The following is an 18,092-nucleotide window of genomic DNA, read 5'->3' as shown; positions in this document are numbered from 1 at the left end:
TGACTGAGCTGATTTCTGATTATTATCATTTTTTCTGCGTCCTCCCTGATGTAAAGCGTACTTAGGTCTCTTGAAAGGCGCTGTATAAAACCAAGATATTAATATCGTTATTATTATTATTGTTAAAGGCAAACTCCATGTCAACAGATAGGATGGGCACACACATGTGAGTGAGAAGCAGCAGCTCAGGAACTCAGCCACCTTTGCAAGGTTCTGCGAGGTCCTACGATCATGTTGTTTTGGGAGTCACACCGCGGTGAGAGATGTCTTGTCTTGGTGTTTTGTCTTGTGAATTTCATGTTTTATTTTGAAAAGTAACTCTCCTCTCGTTTCAGGTCACTTGCCCTTCCTCCTGTGTCATCAGTCTGACGTCATCCCTGATCCCTGATTGTTTCCACCTGTTCCCCATTACCCCCATGTGTCTTATAGTCTGTGTCTCCCTTTGTCCTGTGCCAGAATGTCTCGTTTGTTCGTGCATCTCCAGCCTCTTGTCCAAGCCTTGTCGTGTCTAGTTTTTGATCCTGAATATTCAAGTCAGTATTTTGAGTTTTCCTTTTCGCCTCTTAAACAGAGTGATTTTTTGTTTGATAAATTTTCAAGTCGTAGTGGTGAGTTCAGTTTGTTTTACAGTCTTTTCGTTTTCCTCATTTTATGAGTGATTTTGTGTTTATACATTTTGCTAGATCAGATCCAGTGTAGAAGTTTTATAGCCCATTGTTTTCTTCCTCCTTTTGGAGCGTTTTCTGTTTAAGTTTCATAGAAATATTCCTCACTAGTGTAGTTAGAGTTGATATTTTTTGTTTCCTCCTTTCGGAGTGATTTTCTGTTGTTTCACCTTTTGTGAAACCTTATAGCCTAGTTGCCAGAGTTAATAGCTGTTGTTTTATTGCCCTGTTTCAAGAGCTGAAAAGTGATCTTTTCAAAATAAAGCCTGCTTGATTGTTCTCCACTCTGCATCTGAGTCCTATTTTTGAACCAGGCCTGACACACTGCCAATCAGTCTATTCAGTCGTTGAGGCATAAGGATGTGTTGTCCATCAGACATGCTGTGCTTGTTCAACTATTTTTGCATCTTTCTTACGCCAAAGATCTGACATTCACACCCAGTTCACGGCCTGATGTGTCAGCTGTTTGGAGGTCAGAAAGGAGCCCCAGTTTGCACTTATTTCTTTGTTCACACAGCTGTTTTTGTCAATTGTGTGAACAACCGAGCGCAACACTATGAATGTCTTCTGAGACTGCCTGAAAATGCACTCTAATACCCATATTGAAACAAAATGGCCAGACAACTGAGTACATGTAAAAGATGAAATGCATGGGAGATGCACCTGCTGTATTTCTGCTGTGATCTGTCTTAAACATGTACAGCCCACAGAGTGGATGGTTTCATATGAGGCTCTGCTTCAGCCACCTTTTCACAGGTTTAATAGAGGAGTAGGGTAGAGTGGGGTAAGTAGTGTCAATTTTTACTAAAAGTGTGAGGTTCCCCAAGATGGCAGTTCCCCTCATGTTAACGGCCGGCAACCGTGGAGCTGTTGGAAAGCACTTCAGATGGATCTTTGCTGAATCACTGATATAAATGTAACAAGTAGTGTAACTAATTTCCCTCTATTGTTCAGTAGTTACTAGTAATATGATTATTGTGGATGGTTTCATATCAGGCTGTAAAAGTGTCACTCTGATTGGTCAACTTTTCATCAGTTTGATAGATGGGTGTCAGTCTGCCAGAAGTGTGAAGATACAGATGTGGTCCCTGACTCAGACTGTCAACACAGTGCATGGTGCAACAAAAGGCATGTGGGTGTCATAAATATTCACAAACACAACTACCAATCTTTTAAAAATAGATAATATTTTTTATTTAAGGCATGTAACAGTTGAAATGTCCAGTTTCCACATTGATTTTCTTCAAAAACAGTAACTGCTTTATTTCAGACTTCATCCTCACAGCGTGTTGATCTAACAGACCTCATGGTTTTCTCCTCAGTTGTGCTCAGAACACACTGCGCTGCCTCTTCCTGTTGAACAAGTGAGGTGGACCTCACTCACTCCTCCACTGCTGTAGACCTCTATCTATCTATGGTCTATCTGGACAGTGACCAAGGTCAGACAAAACTAGCAAGACATGATAGAACAAGCACTCTGAAAAGTCAGCTATTTAGTAATTTGGTTATTTGACCATTTTGCAATAATAACATGTGAACTCCTCCAGCCAACAAAGAACACAACAGCAGATTAATATGATAAAAGCATCAGTTCAACTCTGAACCTCTCTGAGTCTGTCTGCCATGAAGGTAGATTTGTGTCTTTATTATTCAATCCAAAAAAAGGTTGCTTCAATCAATATATATTTTCAATAAAAGAAAAACTTTTCTATCAAAGAAAAAACTCAAATGCAAAAAATCATTTTTTTATTGAAAATATTTTTTTTTGATTTGAAGTGATTTTTTTTTTTTAATTGAATAATTAAGACACAAATGTGCTACCCATAATATGGCCCAAACACAAAACAACAAAACTTTTTCAATCAAAAAAATAAATAAATACTTTTGCATTCAAAAACTTTTTTCTATGATTGAAATAGTTTTTTTTTTGATTGAAGTGATTTTTTTTAATTGAAATTTTTTTGTTTTTGTTTGAAGCAACTTCTTTTTTGATTGAATTATAAAGTCACAAATGTCCTACCCATAATATGGCCCAAACAAAAAACAACATTACTTCAATCAAAAAAGTTGCTTCAAACCAAAAAACCTTCACTTCCATCAAAGAAAACATTTTCAGAAAAACAGTGATCAAATGCATTTTTTTGAGTCTCAACTATATTTTTGCATTCAACCACTTTTTTCCTTTGATTGAAAAGGTTTTTTTTTATTGAAAATATATATTTTGATTGAAGCAACCTTTTTTTTGATTGAATAATAAAGACACAAATCTACCATCATAGTCTGCTGGCAGTATAAATGACTCGAGTCTCCACTTCTCTCTCTGATGCAGGCCTCCTGCTTCTTACTGGTGTTGGGTAAAAACTCAGGGCTGCATCCTTCAGCTCCTCAGAGTGCAGATTCTGCAGACAGTACACAGTTACACATGTCAACCAGCTGATTTTGTGAGTAAAGCTAAATCATGACCTGGAGTGATTCTGATCTTCAACATGTGGAGACGTGACAGTAAAGGATAGGACTTGATTTACCTCACGCTGGTGTGGATTCTTTTCTTCAGTGGCAGCTGAACGACAGAGACAAGGACAAAGTTTTTTAACATAATGACACACATTTTATGCAGAATGTGTAAAAACCATCAAGTGAAAATAAAACATTCTCCTGAAGTACCTGTCTGAAGTTTCCTGACTTTAACAACCAGACCAACGATGACATTCACGAGGAGAAAGGTCAGACCGCCCAGGATCACACTCGTCAGCTTTGCTATTCCGTCAGATTCTCCTACAAGAGAGATCATTAAGTTACAATCTAATTTACCCTGAAAGACTTGAGACCAAGTAAAAGTAAAAACTGAGCTTCAACTGTTTCACCTTCAAACATTTCATAATCTGCACAATGAAAGAAATCTGTAGTAGAATCTCACTTTTACCTTTGCTGTCCTCGTCACCATGTGGCTCATCACTGCCTTTTAAAGGAAAAGAGTAAAGATAAAATTAGTCTTGATTTTATTTTGACAGATTTACATCATAATTAAATTTGCCAGTCTTTTAACAGCCACTTTTTTTTTGTGTTGTAAGAAGACAATTATGGAAATACAGAATAAACATAAATGAACAAAGAATGACAAGACTTTAGAATGACCTTACCTTTGACATTTAAATGTATCAAACTGAAAGTTGGATTTCCACCAGTGTAAAGTCCACAGAAATACAGTCCAGCGTCAGATTTAGTCGCGAAATTGATTTTCAGAGAGACAGTGGAGTTGTTGCTTCTCATTTCAAATCTCCCTGTTCTAAATCCCTCACAGTTCTGAGCGTCACTTGAGTAGATCTTGACAGAGACACAGCTGACCTCAGTTCTGTGGACCAGTCTGAACCAGAATATCACTGCGCGATTGTTGTAGATGTTGTTGCACTGCAGTGTGACTTCTTCACCAGGCTGAGCCTCCACAGTCTGAGACTGAGAGACTGAGGCGGAGATCCAGCCTGAAACAAACAGCAGTACCAGTATGAGGAAACGTCAGAATACATGTAATAATAAGTAAATAATTCTAGTTCTGCTGGTTTAGAGAATTCAGCACAGTTACTGAAGAAGTTGAAGAAAGTGATTCAATGCCAGAACTTACTGAGGCTGCAGAGAATCAACACTGTTATCACGCTGAAGTTCATCGTTGTGCGTCTGAAGCTCTGTAAAGTCTGTAACTCAGCTGTGCTCCAAGGAGGGTGCTCTCAACAAAAGGAGGAGGGTGCTACTGTGTAGCTCATCTTGGTGCTCTAATTTACCACATAACCACTTTAAGAGAAGTGCGTGTTGATGCAGAATGATTACGTCAAGAAAGATGAGACAAAAAGTCTCACCACTCTGATGTTGGTCTTTTTCCTGTGCTGTCCTTTTATTTAATTATTTTGGTGCGCCCTTTTCAAAACATGAATTCATCTGTTAATAAAGGTTTGGATTCTACCTGCATGTTATTGTTATTGCCTCTTATCAAGGTCAATGTATATTGGAGCTGCATCTGCTGTTGTTTTGTTACGATGTTACGTCTCAAAGATGTGCTGGAGTATTTTCTTTTCAAATAAGGCTGGATTTAAAATGTAAAATATGTAAAATATAGGCAGTTTAGTTTAACATACAAAAACATTAATTAACCAACATTATGAAGAAACAACAGTGTTAACATCATGTCAAAGATGTCTACTGTGTTTGAGAGATGTCTACTGAAGTTAGCATGGTACCAGCTAGCCCCGGTCCCTCCTGCTCAGTAAAACCACCTTGTACCAGAGGGGACCCTGTAGCTTTAAGTGCAATAATGAACAAAATATATTCACAAAATGTCAAGAAAGGACATTTGCCTACATTTAACCGAAACATAAAACTGTCATACAACCGACTAAGACGAGCTTCACTGTCGTGAAAGTCTCTCCATTAAAACTTGCACATTTTTCAAATAAAACTGACTAGAACAGTCTTGGTTTGTCTTTCATCAATCACCCCAGTTTGGTCAAAATAAGTCCAAAATCCATCGATTCACCGTCTGTCTCTCCCCACCTGCCGTGTCCCTGAAGTCATAGTCCTCGTCCTCACTCAAACTGACCTCCATCAGCTGAAGGCTGTGTTCAGTCCCAGTTTGGTGTTCAGTTGTGTTCACTCTCCTCAACGTATTTTTATCATTATATTCACACCACATATACATGCTGACACTGTGAAGATGCTGTAAATGTCAACTGCTACAGAACCTGCTGCTCCGAACCTGCCACTCAAACTACTCAGTATTATGTATCAGTTTACTTAAGGGGGCACAAAAAGGGTAACTAATGATTAAGTAATAAGCAATTACTGAGTAGTCACTAGTTTGTTTCTCTCAGTGGCTGATTCATAGTTACTCAGGACAAACTCATGAATAAAGTAGTATGTTGATTCACAGACATTAATGAACTAATCATTACCTAATGATTCATTAATATATTTTCTCCCAGTCTGATCTCTTGTAACTCATCATTATCTAGTATATAGTCCTCACATCACAGTTATTTCAAGAATAACTAATTAGTGACTCATTAATTGTCAAGTCATTCCTGATTCATTTCTTACTCGCTCCTTACTACTACTCACATTTGTGTGTACCTTAAGTGTTACCCTTTGTCTCTGTTACAGAGGAAAGTCAGTCAGTATTCACTGCTTCCTTTCAGCTTCTTTTATTAGAAAGCTTTGATCTAACAGGCCTCAACATTTTCACCTCAGTTGCACTCAGACCACACTGTGCTGCCTCTTCCTGTCAACCAAGTGATGTGTACCTCACTCACTCCTCCACTTTAACAGACCTTCATCTAAGTCTCACTATACGAGACTCTGGACAGTCATTACTGACAATACGGTCTCCTCCACTGTCAAATACTGGTCATGTGTTTTTGCTAAATAGACACCGAAAGACATACAATGCTGAGGATTAAAGCTCTGCAGTGGGAAGGCACTTGATCTTTATTTCAGATTTAAATGTTTTGGCAGGAGTGGTTACTGCTCTCATCAACATGGCGTACAATAGCTCAAAGCATTTTCATACAATATAGCATCAGTTCCAGTTGCCTGCTGAGTCTATCTGGTGGAAGCATAGATGACATTTGGCTCCTGCTCTCTTCTTTTTGCTTTCGGTCGAATTGTCACTGCTGCGTAGTTCACGTCATCATCACAGCCCACATTCTGTGAAAAGAGTATTTACAGTCTTAATATGGTGACTTACAGGATCTTAATTCCCTCAATATAACAGCTTCTGAATGAATTCAGTTACAAACAGTACAATGTTCTCAGTAAGACTACCTTCAATCCATACTTTAAAGAGGCTCTGTGTTGTGCTGGAAGCTGGTCCTTAATGTTGCAAACACCATTTCTAAACTAACGTCAGCTACTGTTGCTCTGTGTTAACGGAGCGTAGAGGGGAACTGAGACGAGGCGCTTGAGAGCGTGCATAAAGACACATCCTTCACACATAAATCTACAGTCCAGCAGCATTAAACACCTTAAACAAATCATCCACAGGCTTGTATAGGCAACCAAGAGACATGCGGATGGTCCCATATATAGGCCTCTTAGATGCAAATACATACAGTACATATATACAAATACACTGATCTATAAGGGAGAAGCCAATGTGAGCCGATACAATACAGTTCTGGCTGTTCTTCGGTTCGGTTCTATCAAACAATATATAAAGTAAATATTAAAATTGGATTCACCTCTCTTTGCTCTGGATTCTGGTCTTCCTTAACAGCTATGTGACACAAAGAAGACATCTGGTCAGTTTTCCAGCATATTGACAAAAGTTAAAGCATTTCCACTGGCAACAAGACGTAGAAAGTAACTGAAAAAGTACCTGTCTGAAGTTTCCTGACTTTCACAACCAGACCAATGATGACCAGTACAAGGACAACAGTCAGACCACCCAGGATCACACAGGTCAGCTTTGCTATTCCGTCAGATTCTCCTACAAGAGACATCGTTAAGTTAGAATCTAATTTCCCCTGAAAGGCTTGAGACCAAGTAAAAGTAAAAACTGAGCTTCAACTGTTTCACCTTCAAACATTTCATAATCTGCACAATGAAAGAAATCTGTAGTAGAATCTCACTTTTACCTTTGCTGTCCTCGTCACCACGTGGCTCATCGCTGCCTTTTAAAGAAAAAGGGAAAAAAAAGAGATGAGTCCTGATTTTGTTTTGAACTACATCCTGATTACATTTAGCCAATGTTTTAACAGCCACTCTGTTTTTTGGAGACAAGAAGACAATTCTGGAAATACAGAATAAACATAAATGAACAAAGAATGACCTTACCTTTGACATTTAAATGTATTAAACTGAAAGTTGGATTTCCACCAGTGTAAAATCCACAGAAATACAGTCCAGCGTCAGATTTAGTCGCAAAATTGATTTTCAGAGAGACAGTGGAGTTGTTGCTTCTCATTTCAAATCTCCCTGTTCTAAATCCTTCACAGTTTTGAGCGTCACTTGAGTAGATCTTGACAGAGACACAGCTGACCTCGGTTCTGTTGACCAGTCTGAACCAGAATATCACTGCGCGATTGTTGTAGATGTTGTTGCACTGCAGTGTGACTTCTTCACCAGGCTGAGCCTCCACAGTCTGAGACTGAGAGACTGAGGCAGAGATCCAGCCTGAAACAAACAGCAGACAACAAAAAAAAAGGAACATGAACATTTCCTTTAAATAAATGTTTAAATAACTGAACAGTAATTCAATGCCAATACTCACTAAAGCTGCAGAGACTCAAAGCTGCTATCAAGGTGAAGTTCTTCATGGCGCATGCTGCTGTAACTCTGCAATGTCCGCAACTGAACTGTGCTCCAGTCAGGGTGCTTTCAATGCAAAGAGGTGGGGTGTTTTTTAAGTTGCTTATCCTGTTCATCAAACCTACCACATGCTGTCAGGAGAAAAGTGTTGACGCAGAATGTTAAGTTATTCTTCAGGTGATGTTAGTTTTACAATACAAAGGTAGTTTCTGTCTATGTACAAATGAAACATCAAAACCTTTATGTAAGATTATCAAATCTAATCACATCATCCAATATAAAAGATACACACAACTTTTGTTAGACTAGGCAATAAAAATGATCTCGATCATCAGATGGTTCTGAGATTGTCTGTAAATTTAAAGCTTACATTTTTTTCTGCTCTGGTGTCTGCTGAAAAAATGTAAGTTGTCTTTATGTTGCCTTCAGTTTCAGACTGTTGTGTTGAAGCAATTTTCATATACCCCCTTGTGTTCATGACTGTATCATCACCAGTGAACCTAATGGAGCGTACTACACAGGAAAACCTTTTTTGTCTCAGTATAAGGAGGTACATGCTGGAGTTGGTATTTTGTTTTTGCTAGGCTGACTTAAGCTAGTGATTTTAATTTCAGATTTTATCTAGATTTTAAAAAAGGAGTGTTTTTTCAGTGTTTAATAGTAGTAGTTGATATTGACTGTTTCCTCTAAAACTGTACCTTTTATACATACCTTACTGACAGCAGAGCCGTGATTTGCTTCCCTTGTATCTTTAAAATTAGGCAAGTCCTTAAACCATAAACACACTTTTCTTCTGAATGTGCTAGAAAATGTTGGAAAGTGCCACATCTTTCCAGTGTGAGGCCAACACATCTAAAATCAGAGCCATTAACCTTGCAGACTCTGCTGGTGGATGACATATCTGCATCATGATTTGATTCCCATTCTCCCATTCGTGTGAAGCTTAGCTGTAATTGGGGAACAGCCTGACATTCGGAAACACCTCCATTCTGAAACCCCTCCATCCCGACACACCCCACTCCGACACACCGCTGTTCCGAATCTGACTTTCAACTTCCAATTACTTCCCAATATGGTTAGGGTCAGGGGTACCACAATAGCCTTTTCGGAATAGCAGGGTCTTTAGAAAAAATGAGAAACCACGCCATTACGATGAATGGAAGTCTATTTTCGGAACAGCGGGGTTTCGGAAAGGCGGGGTGTAACCCTGTAATTGACGTTCTCCATCTGTCCCCCAGTTGCCCTCAGCCTTTCCCACCAACATCCAGGAGCCAGTCATTCCAGACTCCTCTGCATCTTCCAATTTCTGCTCCCAGTCGGCTAGCCTCAGGACTGTAAGCTCAGGCCTGCCTCCCAGTCGGCTAGCCTCTGGATTGTTAGCTCAGGCCTGCTTCCCAGTCGGCTAGCCTTTGGATCATAGCCTCTCACCTTCGTCTTAGTTGGCTAGCCACTGGCCTGCTCGCCTCCTGCAGGCACCTCAGTCACCTAGCCCACTGTCTGTCTCCCCCTAGCCTGCTAGCCTACTTTTCTGTTAAGCTAGTCCCCTGCCTGGATGCCCTGATCCTGCATCTCCTGAATGCTATGACCGTTTAATGTACAGTACCAGTTGTGGAACCACCCTGATGTTCCTATGACTCGCAAGGAATTCCTCTTTCAACTCCGAGCTAGATCATCAGTTATAGGCCTTCTGCTCAGCACTCCTGTTGTCATCCGTCTCCCCTGCATTGTAGCGGTAAGACTGTCCAGCCTCCTGCTGGATTTTCTGTTGTCCGGTTCTCTCAGATACCCGCCAGAGTGGTCCCACCTACGTTGCTACACTCCAGATCAGTCCTGTCTATGTCACAAGCATCCGGGCCACCCTCCAGAGAATCTCCACCCATCTGCCCTGCCTACTAGTTATAGTCCACCTCAGAGTTCCTAGACAACTTCCTCAGACAGCCTCCTCCTACTCTTCGGATCCACAGCTGCCCACCTGACTTCTGCTGCTTCCTCATCTTTCAGAACCCAGGCCATCTGTACTTTCTCATTCCAGTATCCTGAATGGCTTGAAGCGATGTCTGGACGCAATCCCTTGATGAAGTGGTTCTGTCACAACTCAGTCCTGTTGTGCTCATTCTGCCTCTCTCAAGCACATTTCATTCCATTCCACATTCTACATGATTCCTTCAGACTTTCCCACTCCTCCCAGTATCCTGACTCTCACATCCACCAGTATCCACAAATCTGTGTCTGGTGTTACTTTGTGCTCTTCTTTCCATCCTGAATATGTTCCTGCCTTCACCCTTTCTCTTTCCCATTCCTGTTAACCCCCCAGATTCCTTGTCACTTCTGTCTGGACTTGCTACCTTTGTCTGTAAGCTTATATATCAACTTTTAAACATTAAACCACTGACTTGACCTGCTGACCCTGTCTGCCAGGTTGTCTGCATTTGTGTCCTTCCTCTTGCTGCTTTGTACAAACTCCTTGACTTATGTACAAATGTGTCCGGCCAAAGCCTGATGGTCTAAGATGGACAGAAAGTACCACAGAAGGGTAGTGGCTGTTCTATTTCATTTACTATGTTCTGCATGACTTACCTTTATGACAATTAGAACAACAAATTGATGCACACTCTTATCCTCTGGTGTCTCAATGGGTCTGGTGCCTCGTCCACACACTGGCTTAACCAGCTCCAATCACCAATTAAAGTAAACATGCAAATGGAATACCGGTTATAAAAGCAATCCAGGCAAAGATCCAGGATGGGTCTTATGTTTCACCAGCAAATATCCAGAGTAGGCCCTCTTCCTTGTCTTTTGCTAGGATCAGGGAAATGAATCCCTCTTAAATTGAATTTTCTTTTATACATTCTGTTTTTAATTCAGAGTTATAGCACATATTTTCATGTTATGATATCATAGTTAGAATATTCAGTTTTGACATTGATGTCCTGTATAGCCTGTATACAGCTCCAGAGACAAGGTTTTTTCTCAGTCAATATTCACTGCTTCCTTTCAGCTTCTTTTATTAGAACGCTTTGATCTAACAGGCCTCAAGATTTTCACCTCGGTTGCGCTCAGACCACACTGTGCTGCCTCTTCCTGTCAACCAAGTGATGTGTACCTCACTCACTCCTCCACTTTAACAGACCTTCATCTATCTCTCACTATAAGGCAACCTGGGCAGTCATCATCGTCCTTACTGGCTCGTCCATCAAAACATACCAGGGGTAGGAAGACACTTACAAATGGATGAACAAATGATCTTTATTGCATAAGTAAACATTTTGGCTAGAATGGTAAATGCTTTCACCAACATGGCATACAAAAGGTCAAAGCATTTTCATATAATATAGCATCAGTTCCAGTTGCCTGCTGAGTCTATCTGGTGGAAGCATAGATGACATTTGGCTCCTGCTCTCTTCTTTTTGCTTTCGGTCGAATTGTCACTGCTGCGTAGTTCACGTCATCATCACAGCCCACATTCTGTGAAAAGAGTATTTACAGTACTTACAGACGGACTTACAGGATCTTAATTCCCTCAATATAACAGCTTCTGAATGAATTCAGTTACAAACAGTACAATGTTTTCAGTAAGACTACCTTCAATCCATACTTTAAAGAGGCTCTGTGTTGTGCTGGAAGCTGGTCCTTAATGTTGCAAACACCATTTCTAAACTAACGTCAGCTACTGTTGCTCTGTGTTAACGGAGCGGAGAGGGGAACTGAGACGAGGCACCCAAGAAAATCAACCCAAGTCCTTCTCACATTAATCTACTAATACATGTAAATAGCTTCAAATTGTTACTCAGAACCCCTTTAAAGGATTGTGACAACAAAATTGACTGAGCAGGACATTTGAATGCCAAAAAAAAAAACTTGGTAGTGCTTTCTAGTGGACCTCAAACGTAAATTTGCAATTTTTTGACTAATCAGCCCATATATAGGCCTCATAGATGCAAATATATACAGTACATATATACAAATACACTGATTTGTAAGGGAGAAGCCAATGTGAGTAGATACAATACAGTTCTGGCTGTTTTTCAGTTTGGTTCCATCAAACAATATATAAAGTAAATATTAAAATTGGATTCACCTCTCTTTGCTCTGGATTCTGGTCTTCCTTAACAGCTATGTGACACAAAGAAGACATCTGATCAGTTTTCCAGCATATTGACAAAAGTTAAAGCATTTCCACTGGCAACAAGACGTAGACAGTAACTGAAAAAGTACCTGTCTGAAGTTTCCTGACTTTCACAACCAGACCAATGATGACCAGTACAAGGACAACAGTCAGACCACCCAGGATCACACTGGTCAGCTTTGCTATTCCGTCAGATTCTCCTACAAGAGAGATCGTTAGGTTAGAATCTAATTTCCCCTGAAAGGCTTGAGACCAAGTAAAAGTAAAAACTGAGCTTCAACTGTTTCACCTTCAAACATTTCATAATCTGCACAATGAAAGAAATCTGTAGTAGAATCTCACTTCTACCTTTGCTGTCCTCATCACCATGTGGCTCATCACTGCCTTTTAAAGAAAAAGGGTAAAGATAAAATTTGTCTTGATTTTATTTTGACAGATTTACATCCTAATTAAATTTGCCAATGTTTTAACAGCCACTTTGTTTACTGTGTTGTAAGAAGACAATTATGGAAATACAGAATAAACATAAATGAACAAAAAATGACAAGACAAGACTTTAAAATGACCTTACCTTTGACAATTAAACTTATGACACTGAAAGTTGGTTTTCCACCAGTGTAAACTCCACATAAATACAGTCCAGCATCAGATTTAGCCACATCACTGATTTTCAGAGAGACAGTGGAGTCGTTGCTTCTCATTTCAAATCTCCCTGTTCGAAATCCTTCACAGTTTTTAGCGTCAGCAGGGTTGATCTTGACAGAGACACAGCTGACCTCAGTTCTGTTGACCAGTCTGAACCAGAATATCACCACATTGTAGTCGTAGATGTTGTTGCACTGCAGTGTGACTTCATCACCAGGCTGAGCCTCCACAGTCTGAGACTGAGAGACTGAGGCAGAGATCCAGCCTGAAACAAACAGCAGACAACAAAAAAGGAACATGAACATTTCCTTTAAATAAATGTTTAAATAACTGAACAGTAATTCAATGCCAATACTCACTAAAGCTGCAGAGACTGAAAGCTGCTATCAAGGTGAAGTTCTTCATGGCGCATGCTGCTGTAACTCTGCAATGTCCGCAACTGAACTGTGCTCCAGTCAGGTGCTTTCAATGCAAAGAGGTGGGGTGTTTTTTAAGTTGCTTATCCTGTTCATCAAACCTACCACATACATGCTGTCAGGAGTATTGATGTAGAATGTTAAGTTATTCTTCAGATGATGTTAGTTTTACAACACAACAGAAGTTTCTGTCTATGTACAAATGACACATCAAAACCTTTATGTAAGATTATCAAATCTAATCACATCATCCAATATAAAAGATACACACAACTTTTGTTAGACTAGGCAATAAAAATGATCTCGATCATCAGATGGTTCTGAGATTGTCTGTAAATTTAAAGCTTACATTTTTTCTGCTCTGGTGTCTGCTGAAACAATGTAAGTTGTCTTTATGTTGCCTTCAGTTTCAGACTGTTGTGTTGAAGCAATTTTCATATACCCCCTTGTGTTCATGACGGTATCATCACCAGTGAACCAAATGGAGCGCACTACACAGGAAACCTTTTTTTGTCTCAGTATAAGGTGGTACCTGCTGGAGGTGGTATTTTGCTGACTTAAGCTAGTGAATTTGATTTCAGATTTTAACTAGATTTAAAAAAAGGAGTCGTTATACAGTGTTTAATAGTATTAGTTAATATTGACTGTTTCAGCTAACACCGTATGGCATGCTTTACTGTAAAGATTCTTGTTTCAAACACTTTTAAACATACCATATTGACAGCAGAGGAGTGGTTTGCTTTACTTACAGCTTTAAAATTTGTCAGTTCCTTCAACCATAGACACACTTTTCTTCTGAATGTGCTTGAAAATGTTGGAAAGTGCCACATTTTTCCAGCGTGAGGCCAACACATCTTAAAACAGACCAATTAACCTTGCAGACTCTGCTGGTGCATGACCTATCTGCATCCTGATTTAATTGTAGTATGCCAATTAAGTTCAATGGCACATGCCAGGGAGGGGCTGCCAGCATCAATTAATCTCTCTGAACCACAGCACTGATCTGGGGTTGGGGGATATCAGGAATACCTGTCGAGTCCTTTGCCTGATCATCTGAACATTAAGAGAAATTAGATGCCAAGGGAAATGCATAAAGGCCAGTGCATCCTGTCACAATGGCTGACCTAGTCCTGTTTTCCCCATTCTGCCTCTCTGCCCTTCTTTCTGCCGCATTCATTCCCTCTTCCCTCATTTTTGTGATGCTTTGCCGTCATTGCCGTCATTCTCCATCCATCCACCAGAGGCCCTCAGACTTTCCCACCAACGTCCACCTGCTCACCTGAGTCTCATTCTCCAATCACCCTGTCCCTTTTTATACCAGCTCGTTTTCCTCAGCCGGCTGCCAGATCGTCAACGTTACACTGTGCTTTTTGCTTCCCAGCCTCCTGAACCTGAACCCGAATTTATACCTGTCAGCACACTGTCCCTGTCCTATTCCCTTTAACCTTTGGATACTTAGTTACATCTGTTTTGACTTGCTACCTTTGCCTGTAAGCGTATGTATCAGCCTTTTACAATTAAAAACACTATTCCTGTCTTCCTTGTTGTCTACATTTGGGTCATTGGGTCACTTTTTTTGGGAGCCAGTCTCCCTGAATTTCTCACTGGTATCTGGAAGTAGTACCCTGAAGTTTGCAGAGAAAGTGGCATTCTTGAGGTGAAAGGTCAACATCCTGTTTTTTCCAGTCAGTCATTCCAGACTCCTCTCTATCTTCCAGTTTCTGCTCCCAGTCCGCTAGCCTCTGTCTTTGCTAGCCTTAGGCCTGTGTAGGCAGCCCCCTCCTGCTCTTCAGTCGCACAGCTGCTCACCTGAGGTCTCCTGCTTCTACACCTTTTAGAACCCAGGCCATCCCTACTTTGACACAGGGGTCTTGGGTCTCGTCGACGAGTGCTACGTCGACAAGACCCAGTTGCTATGGACGCTCCTAGCATCACAAGCCGACATAGGAGCAAGCGGAGACGGTGTGACCGAAGGCGGAAGCGCGGCTGTCGGGGAGGACTAACAGCTAAGCTAAAAGCTAACCCCTATAAAACGCCACTTCCATTTATCTTCCTCTCAAACGTTCGTTCCCTGGAAAACAAAATAGATCATCTACAGCTGGAATTAATGAGTAAACGAGAGATGAGGAACTGTTGCGCAATAATTCTGATAGAAACATGGCTAAACTCATCAATCCCGGACAATGCCGTCAGCTTCGAGGGACTGGCTACTTTTCGTGCTGACAGGAGCTGCGCACTCCATGGTAAATCCCGAGGGGGTGGCCCTTTATTTACATCAACAACAACTGGTGTATGAAGGTCCAGTCACTGGTTAATCAGTATTCTTGGCTACAGTTACACCATGAAGACAAAAGAACACTCCAAGCAACTGAAGAGAAGGCACTTTATCATGTTTTGTCCACTGAAAAGGCATCCTAGAGGCGGCTTTATCACGTTTTGTCATCCAGAAGAGCACCTTAGAGAGTGCTTTATCATGTTCTGTTCAGTGGAAGGGCACCCTAGAGTGTGCATTATCACATTTTGTCCAGTGGAAGTGCACCCAATCAGGCGCTTTATCACATTTTCCACTGGAAGGGCACGCTAGAGTGTGCATCATGTTTTGTCCAGTGGAAGTTCACCCTATAGGGCGCTTTATCACCTTTTGTCCAGTGGAGAGGACCCTAGAGGGTGCTTTATCACGTTTTGTCATCACAAAGGGCACATTAGAGAGCGCTTTATCATGTTTTGTCCAGTTGAAGTGCACCCTATAGGGCGCTTTATCACATTTTCCTTTGGAAATGCACCCTAGAGGGTGCATTATCGCCTTTGGTCCAGTGGAAGGGCACCCTAGAGGCAACTTTAACACATTTTGTCCCATGGAAGGACACCCTATAAAGCGCTTTATCAGGTTTTGTCCAGTGGCTGTGCACCCTAGAGGGTGCATTATCACGTTTTATGCAGTGGAAGGGCACTCTAGAGAGCACTTCACCCCTGAGTGCAAGAGTGGTTGATAGAATACATTTCTGTTCTCATGAGTTTTTATCTTTATCTAAGCAATAATGTTTTCACCGGACTGGACTGGCCATATGGAACCCCAGTGGAGTGGCAAGCTATTGGCCTGCAGTCTCCAGTGTTAAAAATGCAGACAACAACATAGGGCAGCGACTTAACTCAGAAATGTCAGCCCTCACAACTGGATTACACTAATTAATAATGTTCCAGTTGTTTGTACTTTGCCATTTTTGTCCATCCTGTTAAATTAGTGTCAGTGAACTCAACACTCTCTGACAATAATTGGCAGCAACAGGATGAAACCTTTTTGGTACTGTGCTTTGATTCAGACTTGAACATGTTGTCCACTCACTAATGAGATGCTCTTATTGTGCTTAGGGCCTAAACAATGTTTGTTGTGTTTTGAACTGACTCCAGTTAAGTCTTTACAATTAAATCCCAGTTTCTTGCTTTAAATACGATCACAAGCAGTTATTAGACTTCTACTGAGCCACATCACAGTCATCAAAATCTGACAAAATATCTTCATGTTTTAAGAGAACATACTGAAGCGTCAGTGTGAAAGTAGTACAGCTTTTGTTGCATGTGGTTTTAATGCAGAGAGCTGAAGGCTAGTCTTCCTGTTTTTGACCACAGTGAGAAATAACAGAGGGGAGGGGACACAAGACTTGTTGCATGCACACATGTGCACGCAAACACAAACCAGGGCTAAAGTCAAGCCCTTTGTCTTTTTCATTGATACATTCACTCTGTCAGCGTTCAATAAAGACGACTAAAGAATGAAAATAAAAGTGAGTGTTTCCAGTCAAATAGAGAAAGATACAGGCTTATGGCAACATTTTCTACATTTGATTTAAATTAGTGTACATTACCCCTCCTACCTCCCAGCAGACTCTCCCTATAAGGACATTCAACCATCATCAGTGTCTTCACAGTTCCCTCCTCCATCAAACGTCAAGTGGGTGTTTTTGTTTTTCTCAGACAACGATCAAGGACAAACAAAATGATAAAGATAGATCCTGAGAGCGAGAGAGGAAGAAGCATGTGAGAATCAAAACCAAAGACTGGCGAGAAAATAATAAATTCACATTAATGTTGAATCTTTTTCACAAATGAAATTTTAGACAAAGGGATCTTAACTCCTCCCTCCTGCCATCTTACTCTTGTTAAACTGGATATTTGATGGAGCAAAAGTGTACTGTTGCTGTTACGTGAGTGTTACTTTTCCCCAAACAGCCACATTACTGTACTGTACATTAGCTGTGAATTAGTGAGCAATGGTGAGTGTGTGTGTTTTTGTGTGTTTTCATCTAGACCTTTCCCTGAACTCAGCACTCACCAAGGACTCTGGTTCTCTCTCTTCTCCCCCTCTTGTCTCTGTATTGTTACGTTAGTTTCTCCTCCAGCTGCATTCAGCAGACAACATGGAGGATAACTGCTACAGTCAGGTTGATAAACAGGAGTGAGGATAAATCCATATTTTAATCCTCAAAGTTAAAAAGTAATGTCTGAGCTCTCCTTCTGTTTGTAAACGGCTCCTGATCAGAGCAGAACCTGATGATTAAAGGTTGATGCTGCTTTGAAAGTAAGGTACCTAAATAAGTGTGTGTAAAGCAGAGATGATATAGAGTTTATAAGTAGTAGCATCACTCTTGGTTGTCTTTGAGAACAGCAGGCTGTGTGGTGTTTGTGGCTGTGGCTGAAGCCTTCCTGTGGTGGAGACTTTATTTTTCACTCAGACAGACGATGATCGTCACCACAGAGGGCTGGTTTATTCCATCGCTATTTATTTCCATTCAGTACAAATACAGAGGCTGATGTAACTTTATTCAACACAATATAGGTCACTTTTCACTGTTTACTTTTATACTTTGCTGCAAAGCTTTGACCGGAGAGGCCTCCTGACTTACTCACACCACACTGTGCTGTCTCTTCCTGTGAAGTCATGTGTCTCTC

General features: G+C 40.8%; 2 long non-coding RNA genes across 2 annotated transcripts; both read right to left on the bottom strand.

Annotated features, from left to right (window-relative positions):
* Window positions 1-6,237: 6,237 nt before the first annotated feature.
* On the bottom strand, window positions 6,238-7,097 carry LOC311251592. The gene is made up of 3 exons (XR_014621433.1): window positions 7,027-7,097; window positions 6,890-6,924; window positions 6,238-6,356 (listed from the first exon to the last, which is right to left on the bottom strand). It is a non-coding gene; the product is annotated as an uncharacterized lncRNA (long non-coding RNA).
* A 4,207-nt stretch (window positions 7,098-11,304) lies between these two features.
* Window positions 11,305-12,257, bottom strand: LOC311251352. The gene is made up of 3 exons (XR_014621379.1): window positions 12,174-12,257; window positions 12,037-12,071; window positions 11,305-11,423 (listed from the first exon to the last, which is right to left on the bottom strand). It is a non-coding gene; the product is annotated as an uncharacterized lncRNA (long non-coding RNA).
* Between the last annotated feature and the right edge of the window lie 5,835 nt (window positions 12,258-18,092).

This window comes from Pagrus pagrus (assembly GCF_965226575.1).
Source record: "Pagrus pagrus genome assembly, chromosome: 22".
NCBI classification, from domain to species: Eukaryota; Metazoa; Chordata; class Actinopteri; order Spariformes; family Sparidae; genus Pagrus; species Pagrus pagrus.
This window is presented reverse-complemented; position numbering and strand designations above follow the sequence as displayed.